The following is a 20,247-nucleotide window of genomic DNA, read 5'->3' on the forward strand; positions in this document are numbered from 1 at the left end:
TAGATAGCCCTTAACCTTCCCATGCTTAATTTTCACAAGGTGGGGGTGTCTATATTACAGTGCTCTTCTCAAACTGTCCTACCAATGATGAACACCAACATTCAGACATTCAATGTTTATGACAATTATTTTTCCAAATTAACTAATGTAGGCAATTGTCAAAATCCTTGACCAAAAAGTAACATATTAATTTGACTGAAATAGAATTAAATTTATATATTAACATAGGGAGAATTGGTATTTTTAAAACATTTTTTATGTTTATTTATTTATATTGAGAGAGAAAGTACAAGTCAAGGAGACACAGAGAGAGAGAGAAGAGAGACAAAATCCCAAGCAGGCCTGCACTGCCAGTGCAGAGCCTGATGTGGGGCTTGAACCCATGAGCTGTGAGATCATGAACTAAGCCGAAGTCAGACACTTAACCGACTCCTCCACCCAAGTATCCCCCATCTTTTTTAAACATTTTCCTTTTTTTAAGTTTATTTATTTATTTTGAGAGAGAAAGTGCAAGTCAGGGAGGGGCAGAGAGAGAGAATCCCAAGTAGGCTCCACAGGGAGAATTGGTATTTTTAAAAGTACTGGTCTTCCCATCTGGAAATATAGTACTTTTCTTAATCTGTTCATTTCTTCTTTCAGCACTAGTGGTAGCCAGCCTCCAACATGGTCTCTGGTGATACATATCCTGTTGTTAGTGCCCTAGTGCAGTCCTCTTGTACATTTTATCTGGGTTGTTCTGAGCGATTCCAGAATTCCAGATTCGAGTAGAAGTCACAATATAGAATTCCAAAAACTTTGCTCCTACTGTCTCTTGGATTACTCATTCTGGAGGGAGCCAGTCACCATGTTGTGACGACACTCCAGTAGCTCTTAGAAGAGAGGTCCGGTTAATGAGGAACTGTGGCCTCCTGTTGACAGTCAATACCAACTTGCCAGCCATGTAAGTGAGCCATCTTGGAATCCAATCCTTTAACCCCAGTCAAGCCTTTAGAAAACTATGACCCTAGCCAACATTTTAACGGCAACCTCTCAAGAAATCCCAAGCCAGAAACATCCAACTGAGCTTCTCCCAAACCCCTGACCCTCAGAAACTGTGTTAGATAATTAACGATTGTTACAGAATTAGTTGTTAAAATTTGGTGTAATTTTTTATAACAGTTACAGACAGCTAGAATGGTCCTTTAGTTTTATAGTTTCTTCATAATGTCTCCTATCTATTTTAGTAAATTCATCCCTTGGCATTTGACTGTTGTTGTTTACAATATCCTGAAGAGATAAAATGTATCTGTCATGTCATTTACAAAAATCACTCTAATATACATTTCAGATACTATATTTGTTGTAATGCTAATATAGATTTCAGATACTCTATTTATTGAGGACAGAGGAGCTGGGTCACCTCGATGTCATGAGGATAAACAGTGAAGACATAGAACACTCTATTATAGATTCTTAGTAGTGTCCACCATTTTAATAAAGGTAGATAATGGAATGAATAAGCTCAACTCAAAAGGAATGAACAAAGTATATCCACTGCAACATCTTTCTCAATCCCCAGTTCACTTTTTTCCTGCCACTATGCCACATTCCATATAAAGCAGCTGGGGCATTTGCTGAAAGAGTTGAGAACTGCAAACCTAGAAAGAGAGGGTTTCCCATGGGGTCTTATCCAGTGTTTTGTTTTAACTTTCTCACAATAGGTTCTTTAAAGTTTTATTTATTTAAGTAATCTCTACACCCCACGTGGGGCTCAACTGAACTCATGACCCAGAGATCAAGAGTCACATGCTCCTCCAACTGAGCCAGCCAGGTGCCCCAACTTCAAGACAGTTTTCTAATGTCTAAAAAATACGTAACACCCATTCATTAGTATCAAAAGGTCCTTCCACAAGACCAGGCATTCCTGGCATCTTGGTGACAAGGGTAGAATACAGAACTGACTATATGGGTTTTTCCCAATATCCTAAGCAATCCTAAGATCCTTGCTCAGACAAGTCTGTCACAGAAGAAAATTCTAGAAGTGCTCTGTATCTGTCAGAGTCCAGTCAGGAGACAGAAACTACATGAGCAATTTGCCAAGAAAAAAAAAAAATTTAAGAACTATTATCCAGTGAAAAGACACTAACTATTAAAAGGGGGTAAAGAGAACTCTAAACAATATATGAATAGCAAATATAGGGAAGTACAAAATACTCAAGATAGAAACAAACTGGGAAAGAGCCTCCCTCCCCAGGGCTGAGATTCAGATCTCAATAGAAGAGGGTAAGGCTGTGGCCCATTGGTTTAGGAAGACTGAGGTGTCAATGGTGGAGGTTAGCAAGGAGGGAAAGGCTGCTGGGGTACTCCCTGGGAAGCCACCCACTGCGGTGGTGGTGGTGGTAGTGACATTCGTTGGGAAGCTGCCACCATTATGGGAGTAATGCCCTGCTATAGGAGTAAGAAAAACACTAGAATCAAGAAAAACTGGGTCCTCTTGCAGTGGTCCTCCAGTGCCCTCTACTGGCCAGGGCTAGCTAGCATTATTCCAGCCAGCAACGGAGAAAGTTTCTACTCCTCAATTCTAGAAATATGAAGGACAAAGAAAAGTGGATTTGGTACATACATACAATGGAACATTATTCAGCCATAAAAAGAATGAAGTCTTGCCATTTGCAAAAACGTGAAGCTAGAGAGTATTATGCTAATTGAAATAAGTTAGTCAGAGAAAGACAAATACCGTATGATTTCATTCATATGTGGAATTTAACAAAACAAATGAGCAAAGAGAAAAAAAAGAGAGGCAAACCAAGAAACAGACTCTTAGCTGTAGAGAATTGATGGTTACCAGAAAAGGTGGGGGGGGGGGGGGGGGGACGGGTGGATGAGTGAAATAAGTGACAGGGATTAAGAAGTGTACTTACTTGCTGTGATGAGTACTAGGTCATGTGTGGAAGTGTTCAATCATTGTATTGTACACCTGAAACTAATATTACACTGTATGTTAATTAAGTTTAACTTAAAAACTTTTAAAAGAGTGGATCTGGAACTGTGAGGCCATAAGTTGATGACTGGTATACACTCTAAAGCACAATAAAATACAGAATGTTAAGGATCATTAAAATTTTTTTTAGAAAAGAAATCATAGTGTAGCTGGCCTCAGATTCCACCTTAAAACCGGAAATTCAATGCAGCTCATCCAAACGCTCCATCATAATCCTACTCCAAGAGCCTTCACTACACTAGTATTTTCCCTTTATGGACAAGGTATCTAGTAAGTCAAAGAATGTTCACAGTATATTTCCTTTTCCAGCCGTCAGTCATGTTCTCTGAGAGAGAGGCAATGAAGTTCAGGATTCCTGCGAGACCACAATTCTCTGAAAATAAAGACTCTCCTGAAATACCAAATTATTTTTATCACAATTTCTATTTTCCTTTCATCTCATTTCATTATGTGAAATTAAATACATCAGCATGGATGCAATAAAAAGAGAAATAATAATGAATTTCTGACCCATGGGGAGCGACCATGAGCCCATCACCTTCATTCTGCAGTTATTATCATGCAGGGGAAAAAAAAAACCCAGCAATCTCTACTCTTGCTTGGAAAAAGCACTCAAGATATATATTGCACCTGGAGGATATAAGTCTATGATCAGACCTGCTTTGGGCAACAAATTCTTGCTTCTTTCTTACTTCTGTTGGCATCTTCAGCATAATAAGCAATTTAATCAGCTCAGCTTCATGAGAATGCTTCAGATATTTGCATTTTAGCACTACTTGTCTTCCTTTTTCCTTATTAAAATTGGCATCTACCATGTTATGACACAAACTGCAGAGCCAAGCACCCTGGGCCAATGACAGCACAAATACAGCTGTTTGTTCTACATCCTAAGCTTTGGTCTCTGCCACTTGTCCTTGAGACCTGCATTTTTCCAGATATAGAAAATCGATGCTGCCTCTGCCCTACCCAAAACAAATCTGCAGAGAGATGTATTTTATTATTGTTAATAAAACTGCTTAAATAAGAGTTCTTCAGCAAAAAAAATATCTCTCTTGCATGTTAAAGCACTGACAAGGCAGGGAAAAGGTGAGAACATTACAAATAATTGCAGCAGTGATGTGACACTTGCAGAATTTATGTTACTATGTTTGTACACTGTATTCTACAGACAGTGAGAAAGTGTGCATATCAATAAATTAGATACTAGGTTGGAAGCACCACTAAAAAAACATCAGGTTGCAGTATATTTGCAAAATGAAATCAAACAATCAAAGGGGCTTAGTTTTCAAGCAGCCATCTCCCTTAGCAACTAGCTTCTAGATATATCAATTCAGAATTACTATTAAAATGCTAACTTATTGATTTTTTTAAATCTCATATGTAAAGTGTGGGAGAGACCTCCTTGTGTTCATAAAATCCATTTTCCCACACAGTCCACCTTGCGTCAATGGGTAGCCATTGAATAATTCTCATTAAAGGAATGGGGGGGGGGTGATTTATATCACTTTCCTGACAAAGCTTTTTGGAAATGGGTGTGGCTCTTTACCACTCTATTTCTCCTTCCATCAGCCGAATGCAAAAGAGACAATGGTCATAGGACCTGAAGAACCAGAGAACTGGAAGGAGCCTGGGTCCCTGAGTCACAAGAAGGTCAGACTCTCACTGACCAAACCTATTATATTTTCTTCATGAGTCAGACAAACTTTTATTGGGTTTGAGCCATTATAGATTTTGAGGTCTCTGAGTATTATATATTTATTTATATATTACCAAAAGAGAAGAATCATTTTTAGGTCAATTAAAATGTCTGGGAATCTGATCTCTTCTCAAATGATATTTTATCCTAGTCATCTATTCTTTCTAGCCCTAATTTTATCCACCAAGAGTGTAAATTTATTAGACATGCCCACAGAAACATCTTCAAAAACACTTAAAGTGCAGTTTTTAAAGTATGGCCAAAAAGTTGTTTTATCAATCAATATTGCATGTTTTGAGGCAGTCTGGGGATGCACCAGATGACAGAGAATTTTTATTACATTTGGGCTTTTGGCATGTGCCAGCACTTTCCCACTGACATTTATTCAAAGTGACCAGTGACCTACAAAGCCACCAAAATATCCGTCAAAGCAACTGAATCATGTTCCAAATCAGAAACACTTTATGGCAACATGAATGATGCTTTTCAAAACTCAGTATTTTCCATATTGTGTTTCATGCTCAATACATATTTATTGAATTTAATTGGTCAGATAGGAAAAGGCATCCATTTCTCTTAACTTAGATTCGATTGACTAAAATCATCATTCCAAATATGCTTTGTAGTTTTGATAATGGATTTCACATTCTTTTCTATACCTAATGCCACTTAACTTGGTTTTCAAGGTATAGGTATAGGTAATTACCTTATAGCTTTCCTAGTGTCAAATCCAATGACTTTTCTCTAACCTCATTTCCTCTTTTTTATTTGCTTTAATTTTGTTTTTGAACCTGCAGAACACCTCTTTCCAAAATTATATTTCCTCCTGGTTGTAGCAATTCTATGCAATAGTAGCACACTCCCACTACATCTACTTATTTTTCTCTTTGGTCACTGTTCCTCTTTCTTTTCTTACAGGCTTTTCTGTGAAGCTATTTTTCTCTCTCCCACTCTTTAATCCATGGGCTGATGATGCCCAAATTTTTGTATCTAGTTATGCCAATTTTCCTGAGATCTCAAATGCCTGTTATCAATCACTTAAAGAACGCACATTTTCCTGACCTTCTCTTCCATTTCTACATACCAACATCTTTTCTTCCTCAATATGGATATCTATTCCCTTACATACCTGTTCGTATTAGTCTGTGGCATCAAATTCTGCCAGTTTTAAACCCTTTGAATAATCACTGAATTAGCCGCCTTCATTTTCCATTTAATTTTTTGCCAAGTCTTTTCAGTGTTCCCTGCAAAGTGCCTATTGAATTCTCCTTTTATTGCTGTGAGCAGCATCTTTACAGATGCTCAATCCTCAAGTGTGGGCTTGATAATCTTATCTGAAGTGACTATAACTCCACAGGTCCTCCAGCCCCAACTCAAAATAGAGGTTACCAGTGGTTCTCAAATCTGGCTACATGTTGAAATCCCTGGGGAGCTCTTAAGAACAGACCAATGTCAGGGCTGAGCACTAGCATTTTTATTTCTCCCAGATGATTATAATATACAGACAAAACTAAGAACCACTGAAGTATTCCATTTCTAGGCTATGTTAATTCTTGGGGGTTTTAAATTTTCTGTGGATGTAGTATATCAGATTCATTCTTTCATTATATTTGCTAAGTAACTATTGTTGGTATATTAAAAAAAACTATTGATTTCCACATACTGATTTATAGGTACAAATCCTTTTGAATTTTTTTCATCTCTAAGAGACTTTAAGTGATAATTGTGGGCTTTCCAAAGAAATAAATCATATTTATTAGTTCCTTATTGCTCCTATAACAAGCTACAATAAACTTAGTGGCTTACAGTGGCACAAATTTTATTATTCTGGAGATCAGAAGTCTAGCATGGGTCAGCAGGGCTATATTCCTTCCTGAGGCTCTAGAGAAGAACTTGTTTCCATGACTTTTCATGCTTCTAGAGGTCACCTATATTCCTTTGCCCATGGCCCTTCCTCCATCTTCAAATCCAGCAGCTTAGCCTCTTCCTTCTTCTCTGACCTCTGCTTCCATCCTTCCATCTTTTCTCCACTCTAATGTTTCCTTCTCATAAGGACCCTTGTGATTACTTGGGCCTACCTGGGTAACTCAGGATGATCTTTGTATCTCATGATCCTTAACTTAATCCCACCTGCAAAGTCCCTTTGGCCATTTAAGGTAATATATTCACAGGTTCCTGGGATAGGATGTGGATTTCTTGGAGAGAGGGATGTCATTATTCTTCCTACCATATCATCTTAAGACATATTGCCTACTCTGATTATATTTTTATACCCCTCCTTTCTCTTGGCTTTGTCAGTCCTTCCCCCCTTACTGTTGATAGTAATGACAGAGATGATAGAGATAATATAGAGATAGAGATAGAGATAGAGATAGAGAAAGGAAAGGAAAGGAGAAAGATTGATTTATGCATAGGTATATATTCAGCTCTTCCCTCTTTTTACAGTTGATAGTAATGATATAGATTCCCATATCGTTTGTAGGTTATTGTTTATCCATGAACATAGCCATTTTTATCTGGTCCTACTATTTGCTAAAAATATTGTTAGGGTGAGTGGGGAACTTAGAATAGTGTCCTCTCTCTTGGGGGGACACCTTCCTCATTTCCAGAGTTCCCACTTTTGGAGTTAAGATTATTCAAAGATCCCAGGCCTTCTGTGTAGTTTAGTATTATCGATCTTTGCCCAGCTGAATCAGAAGAGGAGTTCAAAAGCAGAATGCTGCTTCACCCCAGTCATGTGACTGGGCACCTCAATCTTCTTCCCAGTCCAATGGGCCACAGCCTTACCCTCTCCAATGATATCTGAATCTCAACCTTAGGGAGCGAGGCTGTCTCAGGAAAAGGAAAGATGGCATGCATTACTAATAGTATGAAACTGGGCTTCTAAGGATGGGTTTCTTATTTCTCTCGAGGCAGGCTCACACTCTGATCATCCTCAGTTTTACTAAAGGACTCTTTGTTTAGGACTTTTAGGACTAGTTCACTAATATTTAGAAATTTCTTACCCCTGTTTAGATTTTTAAAAATAGAAGTCTATGAAGGAGTCAAATGATTAACATCTAGATGCTCGTACTCCTTCTCAAGCACAAGTTCTCATTTTCTGTACTCTGAGTAAAGTCTGTTTCTTGCTAGACCACTTTCTAGACTTGTACGATGAGCAACTGAGAGAATAGACCAGACAGACTGAAAAAGGGGTAGGAGATGGGGGGAAAAAATGGGAGGAGAGAAATCAGCAGAGGTGATCTTACAAAGTGCCACACAGGATGTGTTATTCATCCATTTATTTGCTTGTCAAATAATCTATTGAGCATCTTCAATATGTTAGACACTCTTCCAGGTCACGAGGACATAGCAGTAAACAAACCCATCAGGTTTCCTTTCTCTAGCTTACATCCCAGTTGGTGACGAGATAGTCAATAAATAAGCAAACATATAAACAAGATTAACTTCAGTGTGGTAAATTCTAACAAGGAAATAAGCAAGACACTAATATGGAAATGATGAGGCATGGGGCAGGTGAGGCGGTCAATGAGGTCCTCTTGGAAAAAAGCAACATTTCAACTTCTGCCTAAAGGATTAAATAGAGCTCCCCTTTGAAAATCCAGGGAAGGGGTATTCTGTCCAGGGGACATGAACCCTAAGACCAGATATAATTTGCCTCATCTGAGGCAAATGGAATGCCTCAGCACAGAAGGATGGGGGGAATATGTAGGAGAATCTAGTAATCCACAGGGTGAAGTTGGAGACAAAGGCAGGAGTCAGATGGTATACAAGCTCAAACTCATGTGGTCCAATCTTGGAGTAGTAGCTCAGTCTAGGAGCCAGAAACAATTAAGAATTAATTCAGTACTGAATGGGTTTTTTTCCACCCCTCGGAAAAGTCTAGTTCATCCATTTGTAATCTGAATCTCTCTAACACCCTCTATTATCTTATTAGTCTTCAGTCCTACTGTTAACCTTCTCTTTCCGGCTTCATGTATCCTGCTCTCTCATGGGACCAATCCAGTTAACATATAAACATATGTTCCAGTGAACTATAAACAAAGAAAAGCCAAGGACTAGGTGGCTTTTCAGTGAATTCTACCAAATACATTAAAAATGATTTATCTCACTCCTCAAACTCTCCCCAAAAATTAAAGAGGCCAGCATTACTCTAATACTTTAGCCAGATAAGGGCACTAGAAGAGAGGAAAGCTAAAGGCCAATATCACTGATTAATAGAGACACAGAAATTTTCAACAAAATACTAGCAATCCAAATTTAATAGCACATTAAAAGAATCATACACCATGATCAAATGGGATTTATCCCTCCTAGATGAAAGGATGGTTCAATATATGTGAATCCACAAATGTGATATACCACATTCACAGAATAAAAGACAAAAATCGTATGATCACCTCAATAGATTCAGAGAAGGGGCGCCTGGGTGCCTCAGTCGGTTGGGCATCCGACTTCAGCTCAGGTCGCGATCTCGCAGTCCATGAGTTCGAGCCCCACATCGGGCTCTGTGCTGATGGCTCAGAGCCTGGAGCCTGCTTCCAATTCTGTGTCTCCCTCTCTCCTTGCCCCTCCCCCGTTCATGCTCTGTCTCTCTCTGTCTCAAAAATAAATAAACGTTAAAAAAAAATAAAAAAAGATTCACAGAAGCATTTACCAAATTTCAACATACCTTCATGATATAAACTTTCAAGAATTTGGACACAGAAGGGAACAAACCTCTACAGAATAAATGTCACATATGACAAGCCCACAGCTAACATCATACTCAACAGTGAAAGGTTGAAAGTTTTCCCTCTAAGATCAGAAGACAAGATTGTCCACTCTCACTACTCCTATTAAATAGAGTACTAGAAGTCCTAGCCAGAGCAATCAGGAAAGAAAAAGAAAGAAAAAGCATTCAAATTAGAAACGAAGATGTAAAACTGTCTGACGACATGATCATTTATATAGAAAATCCCAGTCGCCAACAAAAAACTGTTTAGACGTAATAAACTAATTCAGTACAGTTTGAGGACATAAAGTCAACATATAAAAATCAGGTCATTTTCTACACACTAAAAATGAACTGTCTGAAAAGGAAATATGTAAAAACAATCACAATCCCACTTATATCAAAAGCAATAAAATTCTCATAAATAAATTTAACCAAAGAAAGTCAAAGATCTACACACCAACAACTGTAGGGCATTAACGAAAGAAACTGAAGAAAACACAAATCAATGGAAAGATAGCTTTTGTTTATGGATCAGAAGGTTAATATTGTTAAAATGTCTATACTACTAAAGCCATCTATATTCAATTCAATCCCCATCAAAATTCCAATGGCATTTTTCACAGATTTAGATCATAAAATTCATATGGAATAAAAAAAAACATATAACGAAAGCAATCTCAAGAAAGAACAAAGGTGGAGGAATCACACTTCCTGATTCAAACTACATTACAAAACTTTAATAATCAAAATAGGATGGTACTAGCATAAAAACAGACATGTAAACCAATAGATCAGCATCAAGAGCCCAGAAATAAACCACACACATTCAGTCGATTAACATTTGACAGGGGAAACCAGGAATATTCAGTGGGGAAAGGATAGTCTCTTCAATAAATGGTGATGAAAAAACTGGATATTCCCATGCAAAAGATGGAAATTGGACCTCTATCTTATACCACTCATAAAAATCAATTGAAAATAGATTAAGGACTTAAATATAAGACCTGAATCCATTGATATTCTTGGGAAAAACAGAACAGAAAAAGCTACATGACACTGATCTTGGCAATGATTTTTTGGGTATGACATCAAAAATACAAGCAACAAAAGCAAAAATCAACAAGTGGGACTACATAAAACTAAAACACTTCTGCAAAGCAAAAGAATCAACAAAATGAAAAGGCAACCTATGAAATGGGAAAACATATTTGCAAACTATCTACCTGATAAGGGATTAATATCCAAAATATATGAGAGACTCACATAACTCAATAGCAAGAGAAAAAAATCCAACTAAAAAACGGGCAGACTTGAATAGATATTTCTCCAAAGATGACATACAAATGACCAGCAGGTACATGAAAATATGTTCAACACAAAGTCATCAGGTAAATGCAAATCAAAAAACCAATAAACTATCACCAAACCTGTTAGAATGGCTGTAATCAAAAAAATAAGAGATAGAAAATGCTAGCAAGGCTGTGGAAAAAAGGAAACCCTGGTGCACTGTTGGGCAGTAGGGAATGTAAATTGGTATAGCCACACAGAAAAAACAGTAGGGATTTTTTTTCTTTTCTTTTCTTTGTAATATATGAAATTTATTGTCAAATTGGTTTCCATACAACACCCAGTGCTCATCCCAAAAGATGCCCTCTTCAATGCCCATCACCTACCCTCCCCTCCCTCCCACCCCCCATCAACCCTCAGCTTGTTCTCAGTTTTTAAGAGTCTCTTATGCTTTGGCTCTCTCCCGCTCTAACCTCTTTTTTTTTTTTCCTTTCCCTCCCCTATGGGTTTCTGTTAAGTTTCTCAGGATCCACATAAGAGTGAAAACATATGGTATCTGTCTTTCTCTGTATGGCTTATTTCACTTAACATCACACTCTCCAGTTCCATCCACGTTGCTACAAGGGGATTTTTTTTTTTTTCATTAAAAATAGAACTACCAAATGATCCAGTAATTTCACTTCTGGATACATTTCCAAGGAAAATGAAATCATTATCTTAAAGAGGTATCTGCACCCCAGGTTCACTGCAGCATTGTTTACATTAACCAAAACATGGAAACAAAACTAAGTACCTGTTGATAGATGAATGGACAAAGACATAAGACATAAATACAGATATATCATGGAACAGTATTCAGCCATGAAAAAAGAAAATCCTGCTGTTAGAAACGACATGGATAGACTTTGAGGGCATAATGCTAAGTGGAAATAAGACTGAAAAAAGGCAAATACTGTATGATCTCATTTATATGTGGAATCTAGAAAACCTGAACTCACAGAAGCAGAGAGTAGAATGGTGATTTCCAGATGATAAGAAATGGGGAAAAGGGAGCAATGTTGGTCAAATGGTATAAATTTTTCATTATAAGATGAGTAACTTCTGGGTGCAGCATGGCTACTACAATTAATGACACTTTATTATATACTTGTGAGTTGCCATGAGCATAGAGCTTTAGTGTTGCCACCATAACAACAACAAAATGGTAATTACGTGTGGTGAAGGATAAGCTAACTAACCTTACTGTAGTAAACATTTCACAATATATACAGATATATCATTGCCTACAGTTTAAACTTGTACAGTGTTCTATGTCAATTATACCTCAGTAAAGCTGAGGTGAGGAGAAGAACTAAAAAAACATTTCTGGGGAAAGACAGTCAAGAAATGAAGTGCAGTTAGAGAGGATTGTGGGATCAAGGGCATTTTATGATGTTGGCACTAACTTGTTCATATGCTCACTGACTTGATCCCATTAGAGAGGGGGATGCATGAAGCAGGAAAGAGGGGCTGGGTTAACTATAGGACTGAATTCTTCTAAGAAGATAGAGAGGATTGGAGAAATTCAGATTACAAATGGAGAAGCTAGGCTTTCCAGAGAAAGTGTAGCACTGACTTCTTAATTGTTTCTGACTGCTAGATTGAGATACTACTCCAAGGCTGGACCAAATCACTTTGAGTGTACATTTGAATCACATACTGGTTTTTAGTTGCTACATCCATTATTGGCAAATGCCCTTCAGAGTTAGTGAATTTGTAGCTATTTCTTAATTTTATTGTGGAGAGAGATTACAGTTTTATTCTTTTACGGTTTCAGGCTGAAGATAGGAGAAAAGAAAAAAACGCCACCCGTTCTCAATAATATTTGCACAGAAATTCTTTACAATTTTAAAGTAAGACCAATGGCACTATTATTTAGTTTTATGGTTTTCTCCAGAAACTCAGTTTTAAGCATCTATATCATACTGGCATCATGGATTATGAATTTTAAAACTAAAAATTCTCTCTCCCTCTCTTCATCTCCTTCTCCCTGCCCTGCCTTCCCCACCCCAACATCCCCCCCTCCGCCCCCTGACACCTCTCTGTCTCCCTTCCTCAAAGACAACACAGTTTAAATACTATTGGCTTGAAAACCAGAGAGCATTTTCCTCCTCTCAGTGTTTTCTCTAAGGGTATCCTAGGAAGATGCTTAATTAGAAAATATAGCGATTTAAATGTTTAATTCTTTTAACTAGGTCCAAAACAACATGACTATATTGCTGTAATTTATTTTTTACCAACATTTTCAAGCTAATTTTCTAATTAGTAGGACTGAGTTGAGATATTATCGACTAATTAATGAAATTAACTTATTATTTTCATAATAATATCATATAATCATCAATCACACTTGAATATGGGTTAAGAATTTTATGCTGGTTTATTAACAGGCAGTGTAGGATGCTTCGTTGTATCATATAAAAGCCCAAAGAACAAAGATGGCTTCTGTGCATGTGTATTAAAAAGCCTGACTTTTTAATCCAGACAAATGGACTCCATCTTCTTCTCAGAACTGTTCCTTAAAATTCAAGGGATAATTCATACCTCTCTCATATCATTTATCCAAATTCAACCTCAGAATATAGGAGAAATAACAAAGTGTAAAATTAATAAACCCAGGTTTATATCCTAGCTCTGCTTCCTAAGAGCTTGGAACCATGGATAAATCAATTCTCAATTATCCCTAAGAATACCTGCCCCACCAAATTATTGTAAGAACTAAATGTGAAAATGTTTGTAAAAGCATTTTAAACCATCAAGTCATATAAAAATATATTGTCTGTTATATTTATCATGTCTTTATCATTATCATCATTTGGACACATCCCAGAACTTGAGCCCTCATTTAAAATCATTAAAAATAATGCCTTATATAATGATTATTTATGTATATATTTATACAACTCCAGATAGCAAGCAGCTTGGTATTAAGTTAAAACCAGGTCTTATTTTTATTCTCTCCCATACACACATTCCCATAAATGTGTGTTGAAATGTTTATTAAGTGTTTTATAAGCTTGTTCCCACATTTTTAAAATGCTTCCTATCCACACAGCCCTCAATTTTAAAGTAACTCACACTTACAGAGCTCTTACTTCCAGCTAGAAACTGTCCTGAGCATTTTAGATGCAAAACCTCACTTAATCATCCTAACAGCTCTGCAAGGTATGGTACTGTGGTAATCTCTTCCTTCAAAATGAGACTTTGCTATGGTAGACAATTTCAACTTCTGAAAACATTGTGCTTACCTTAAGACACTAGAAAGACAAATGGATCAGCTGGTGGTCCCAGTCTTGGGGAATGTGTCAGGAGAAGAGATCTGTATCACATCTTTGACATCAATTACAGTTAACACAGGAAACTTCAACTTCCTTGCCTAGCAGATTTTGTGACATTTTCACTAACCTCTTAACTGAGAAAAAGCTGAGCCATTGGTTTGTTAATTTAGATAATTTTAAAGATGAGAGGATAATTCGTGTCAACTTCACTCCAAAAGCAGCATGACAGGGATACAGGTTTCCACCAACACAAGCTTTGGAAAACATGCCCCATAGGGGCCTAGTTTGTACCTCTCACAGGGCCTAAGACAGTGTAAACAACATGGGCTCTCAATGCCTAATGAATGTAAATGAATCAAGATTGCTAAGTTAGATGTAATAATAGCAGAAAAGTCAAAGCAAAAAATGACAAGCAGGTTATTGGAGAAATAAAGAAGATAGAAGGCAAATTGCCTTTCATTTCAGAAGTAACAAGTGTGGTAAATTGACATGGGGTACACTCTGGGAATGTGCTTAATGACAGATAATTTGAGTTATTTCAAAACTTGCCAAGACAAGAGAAAGATGAGACAGCACTCAGAATAAATTTGAACAAAAAAATGTGAACAAAAAAGTCTCTATTTGATCAAACCACAAGCTTTGTTAAATGGGAAAATTGGGTGAAAATACCTCTCAGTTTTAAAATATTCATCAAATGTGAAACATTAATAGTTTACAGCATTTGGCCTCTCACCTTTGCTAAATCATTCCTTCTGTGAGAAGGTGGGACTACCATAAGTGGGGGGAGAAAAACATGGGATTTCAAGTCAGACCAAGTTCACATGGGATAGCTCCTACTCTGACCTTGAATAATTTACTAATCCTCTCTCATGGTGCTTCTCAAATTGTAGGGGAGTTATAAGAACCATGTAAGATGCTTGTTAACATATGGATTCCCAGGTGCAACTCACAGAGATTAGTGATTAATAAGTATACGGTGGGATTGGGAGGGAAGATGGCGGTGTAGGAGGACGCTGGGCTCACCGCGCGTCCTGCTGATCACTTAGATTCCACCTACACTTGCCTAAATAACCCAGAAAGCCGCCAGAGGATTAGCAGAACGGAGTCTCCGGAGCCAAGCGCAGACGAGAGGCCCACGGAAGAGGGTAGGAAGGGCAGCGAGGCGGTGTGCGCTCCACGGACTGGCGGGAAGGAGCTGGGGCGGAGGGGCGGCTCGCCGACCAAGCAGAGCCCCCGAGTCTGGCAGGCAAAAGCGGAGGGGCCTGACGGACTGTGTTCCGACAGCAAGCTCGACTTACTGTCTGGGAGGTCATAAGTTAACAGCTCTGCTCAGAAAGCGGGAAGGCTGGAGAACAAAGGGAGGGAGAGCTGCTGAGCCCCCGGACGGCAGAGCTCAGCTTGGCGGGGAACAAAGGCACTCGCCAGCGCCATCTCCCCCGCCCATACCCCAGCCAAAATCCCAAAGGGAACCAGTTCCTGCCAGGGAACTTGCTCGCTCCGCGCAAACACCCAACTCTGTGCTTCTGCGGAGCCAAACCTCCGGCAGCGGATCTGACTCCCTCCCGCTGCCACAGGGCTCCTCCTGAAGTGGATCACCTAAGGAGAAGCGAGCTAAGCCTGCCCCTCCTGCCCCCGTGCACCTTGACTACCCACCCCAGCTAATACGCCAGATCCCCAGCAACACAAGCCTGGCAGTGTGCAAGTAGCCCAGACGGGACACGCCACCCCACAGTGAATCCCGCCCCTAGGAGAGGGGAAGAGAAGGCACACACCAGTCTGACTGTGGCCCCAGCGGTGGGCTGGGGGCAGACATCAGGTCGGACTGCGGCCCCGCCCACCAACTCCAGTTATACACTACAGCACAGGGGAAGTGCCCTGCAGGTCTTCACCACTCCAGGGACTATCCAAAATGACCAAACGGAAGAATTCCCCTCAGAAGAATCTCCAGGAAATAACAACAGCTAATGAACTAATCAAAAAGGATTTAAATAATATAACAGAAAGTGAATTTAGAATAATAGTCATAAAATTAATCGCTGGGCTTGAAAACAGTATACAGGACAGCAGAGAATCTCTTGCCACAGAGATCAAGGGACTAAGGAACAGTCACGAGGAGCTGAAAAGCGCTTTAAACGAAATGCAAAACAAAATGCAAACGACGACAGCTCGGATTGAAGAGGCAGAGGAGAGAACAGGTGAACTAGAAGATAAAGTTATGGAAAAAGAGGAAGCTGAGAGAAAGAGAGATAAAAAAATCCAGGAGTATGAGGGAAAAATTAGAGAACTAAGTGATACACTAAAAAGAAATAATATACGCATAATTGGTATCCCAGAGGAGGAAGAGAGAGGGAAAGGTGCTGAAGGGGTACTTGAAGAAATTATAGCTGAGAACTTCCCTGAACTGGGGAAGGAAAAAGGCATTGAAATCCAAGAGGCACAGAGAACTCCCTTCAGACGTAACTTGAATCGATCTTCTGCACGACATATCATAGTGAAACTGGCAAAATACAAGGATAAAGAGAAAATTCTGAAAGCAGCAAGGGATAAACGTGCCCTCACATATAAAGGGAGACCTATAAGACTCATGACTGATCTCTCTTTTGAAACTTGGCAGGCCAGAAAAGCTTGGCACGATGTCTTCAGTGTGCTAAACAGAAAAAATATGCAGCCGATAATCCTTTATCCAGCAAGTCTGTCATTTAGAATAGAAGGAGAGATAAAGGTCTTCCCAAACAAACAAAAACTGAAGGAATTTGTCACCACTAAACCAGCCCTACAAGAGATCCTAAGGGGGATCCTGTGAGACAAAGTACCAGAGACATCACTACAAGCATAAAACATACAGACATCACAATGACTCTAAACCCGCATCTTTCTATAATAACACTGAATGTAAATGGATTAAATGCGCCAACCAAAAGACATAGGGTATCAGAATGGATAAAAAAACAAGACCCATCTATTTGCTGTCTACAAGAGACTCATTTTAGATCTGAGGACACCTTTAGATTGAGAGTGAGGGGATGGAGAACTATTTCTCATGCTACTGGAAGCCAAAAGAAAGCTGGAGTAGCCATACTTATATCAGACAAACTAGACTTTAAATTAAAGGCTGTAACAAGAGATGAAGAAGGGCATTATATAATAATTACAGGGTCTATCCATCAGGAAGAGCTAACAATTATAAATGTCTATGCGCCGAATACCGGAGCCCCCAGATATATAAAACAATTACTCATAAACATAAGCAACCTTATGGATAAGAATGTGGTCATTGCAGGGGACTTTAACACCCCACTTACAGAAATGGATAGATCATCTAGACACACGGTCAATAAAGAAACAAGGGCCCTGAATGATACATTGGATCAGATGGACTTGACAGATATATTTAGAACTCTGCATCCCAAAGCAACAGAATATACTTTCTTCTCGAGTGCACATGGAACATTCTCCAAGATAGATCATATACTAGGTCACAAAACAGCCCTTCATAAGTTTACAAGAATTGAAATTATACCATGCATACTTTCAGACCACAATGCTATGAAGCTTGAAATCAACCACAGGAAAAAGTCTGGAAAACCTCCAAAAGCATGGAGGTTAAAGAACACCCTACTAACAAATGAGTGGGTCAACCAGGCAACTAGAGAAGAAATTAAAAAATATATGGAAACAAACGAAAATGAAAATACAACAATCCAAACGCTTTGGGCGCAGCGAAGGCAGTCCTGAGAGGAAAATACATTGCAATCCAGGCCTATCTCAAGAAACAAGAAAAATCCCAAATACAAAATCTAACAGCACACCTAAAGGAAATAGAAGCAGAACAGCAAAGGCAGCCTAAACCCAGCAGAGAAGAGAAATAATAAAGATCAGAGCAGAAATAAACAATATAGAATCTAAAAAAACTGTAGAGCAGATCAACGAAACCAAGAGTTGGTTTTTTGAAAAAATAAACAAAATTGACAAACCTCTAGCCAGGCTTCTCAAAAAGAAAAGGGAGATGACCCAAATAGATAAAATCATGAATGAAAATGGGATTATTATAACCAATCCCTCAGAGATACAAACAATTATCAGGGAATACTATGAAAAATTATATGCCAACAAATTGGACAACCTGGAAGAAATGGACAAATTCCTAAACACCCACACTCTTCCAAAACTCAATCAGGAGGAAATAGAAAGCTTGAACAGACCCATAACCAGTGAAGAAATTGAATCGGTTATCAAAAATCTCCCAACAAATAAGAGTCCAGGACCAGATGGCTTCCCAGGGGAGTTCTACCAGACGTTTAAAGCAGAGATAATACCTATCCTTCTCAAGCTATTCCAAGAAATAGAAAGGGAAGGAAAACTTCCAGACTCATTCTATGAAGCCAGTATTACTTTGATTCCTAAACCAGACAGAGACCCAGTAAAAAAAGAGAACTACAGGCCAATATCCCTGATGAATACGGATGCAAAAATTCTCAATAAGATATTAGCAAATCGAATTCAACGGCATATAAAAAGAATTATTCACCATGATCAAGTGGGATTCATTCCTGGGATGCAGGGCTGGTTCAACATTCGCAAATCAATCAACGTGATACATCACATTAACAAAAAAAAAAGAGAAGAACCATATGATCCTGTCAATCGATGCAGAAAAGGCCTTTGACAAAATCCAGCACCCTTTCTTAATAAAAACCCTTGAGAAAGTCGGGATAGAAGGAACATACTTAAAGATCATAAAAGCCATTTATGAAAAGCCCACAGCTAACATCATCCTCAGTGGGGAAAAACTGAGAGCTTTTTCCCTGAGATCAGGAACACGACAGGGATGCCCACTCTCACCGCTGTTGTTTAACATAGTGCTGGAAGTGCTAGCATCAGCAATCAGACAACAAAAGGAAATCAAAGGCATCAAAATTGGCAAAGATGAAGTCAAGCTTTCGCTTTTTGCAGATGACATGATATTATACATGGAAAATCCGATAGACTCCACAAAAAGTCTGCTAGAACTGATACATGAATTCAGCAAAGTTGCAGGATACAAAATCAATGTACAGAAATCAGTTGCATTCTTATACACTAACAATGAAGCAACAGAAAGACAAAGAAACTGATCCCATTCACAATTGCACCAAGAAGCATAAAAATACCTAGGTATAAATCTAACCAAAGATGTAAAAGATCTGTATGCTGAAAACTATAGAAAGCTTATGCAGGTAATTGAAGAAGATATAAAGAAATGGAAAGACATTCCCTGCTCATGGATTGGAAGAATAAATATTGTCAAAAATCAATACTACCCAAAGCTATCTACACATTCAATGCAATCCCAATCAAAATTGCACCAGCATTCTTCTCGAAACTAGAACAAGCAATCCTAAAATTCATATGGAACCACAAAAGGCCCCGAATAGCCAAAGTAATTTTGAAGAAGAAGACCAAAGCAGGAGGCATCACAATCCCAGACTTTAGCCTCTACTACAAAGCTGTCATCATCAAGACAGCATGGTATTGGCACAAAAACAGACACATAGACCAATGGAATAGAATAGAAACCCCAGAACTAGACCCACAAATGTATGGCCAACTCATCTTTGACAAAGCAGGAAAGAACATCCAATGGAAAAAAGACAGTCTCTTTAACAAATGGTGCTGGGAGAACTGGACAGCAACATGCAGAAGGTTGAAACTAGACCACTTTCTCACACCATTCACAAAAATAAACTCAAAATGGATAAAGGACCTGAATGTGAGACAGGAAACCATCAAAGCCTTAGAGGAGAAAGCAGGAAAAGACCTCTCTGACCTCAGCCGTAGCAATCTATTACTCGGCACATCCCCAAAGGCAAGGGAATTAAAAGCAAAAGTGAATTACTGGGACCTTATGAAGATAAAAAGCTTCTGCACAGCAAAGGAAACAACCAACAAAACTAAAAGGCAACCAACGGAATGGGAAAAGATATTTGCAAATGACACATCGGACAAAGGGCTAGTATCCAAAATCTATAAAGAGCTCATCAAACTCCACACCCAAAAAACAAATAACCCAGTGAAGAAATGGGCAGAAAACATGAATAGACACTTCTCCAAAGAAGACATCCAGATGGCCAACAGGCACATGAAAAGATGTTCAACGTCGCTCCTTATCAGGGAAATACAAATCAAAACCACACTCAGATATCACCTCACGCCAGTCAGAGTGGCCAAAATGAAGAAATCAGGAGACTATAGATGCTGGAGAGGATGTGGA

At 38.7% G+C, this 20,247-nt stretch overlaps 1 long non-coding RNA gene across 1 annotated transcript; it reads left to right on the forward strand.

Moving 5' to 3' along the window:
* The first annotated feature begins 811 nt into the window (after positions 1–811).
* On the forward strand, positions 812–3,384 carry LOC125926727 (uncharacterized). The gene is made up of 2 exons (XR_007459147.1): positions 812–940; positions 3,290–3,384. It is a non-coding gene; the product is annotated as an uncharacterized LOC125926727 (long non-coding RNA).
* Positions 3,385–20,247: the final 16,863 nt, after the last annotated feature.

Source organism: Panthera uncia, chromosome E1 (assembly GCF_023721935.1).
Source record: "Panthera uncia isolate 11264 chromosome E1, Puncia_PCG_1.0, whole genome shotgun sequence".
Classification (NCBI taxonomy): Eukaryota; Metazoa; Chordata; class Mammalia; order Carnivora; family Felidae; genus Panthera; species Panthera uncia.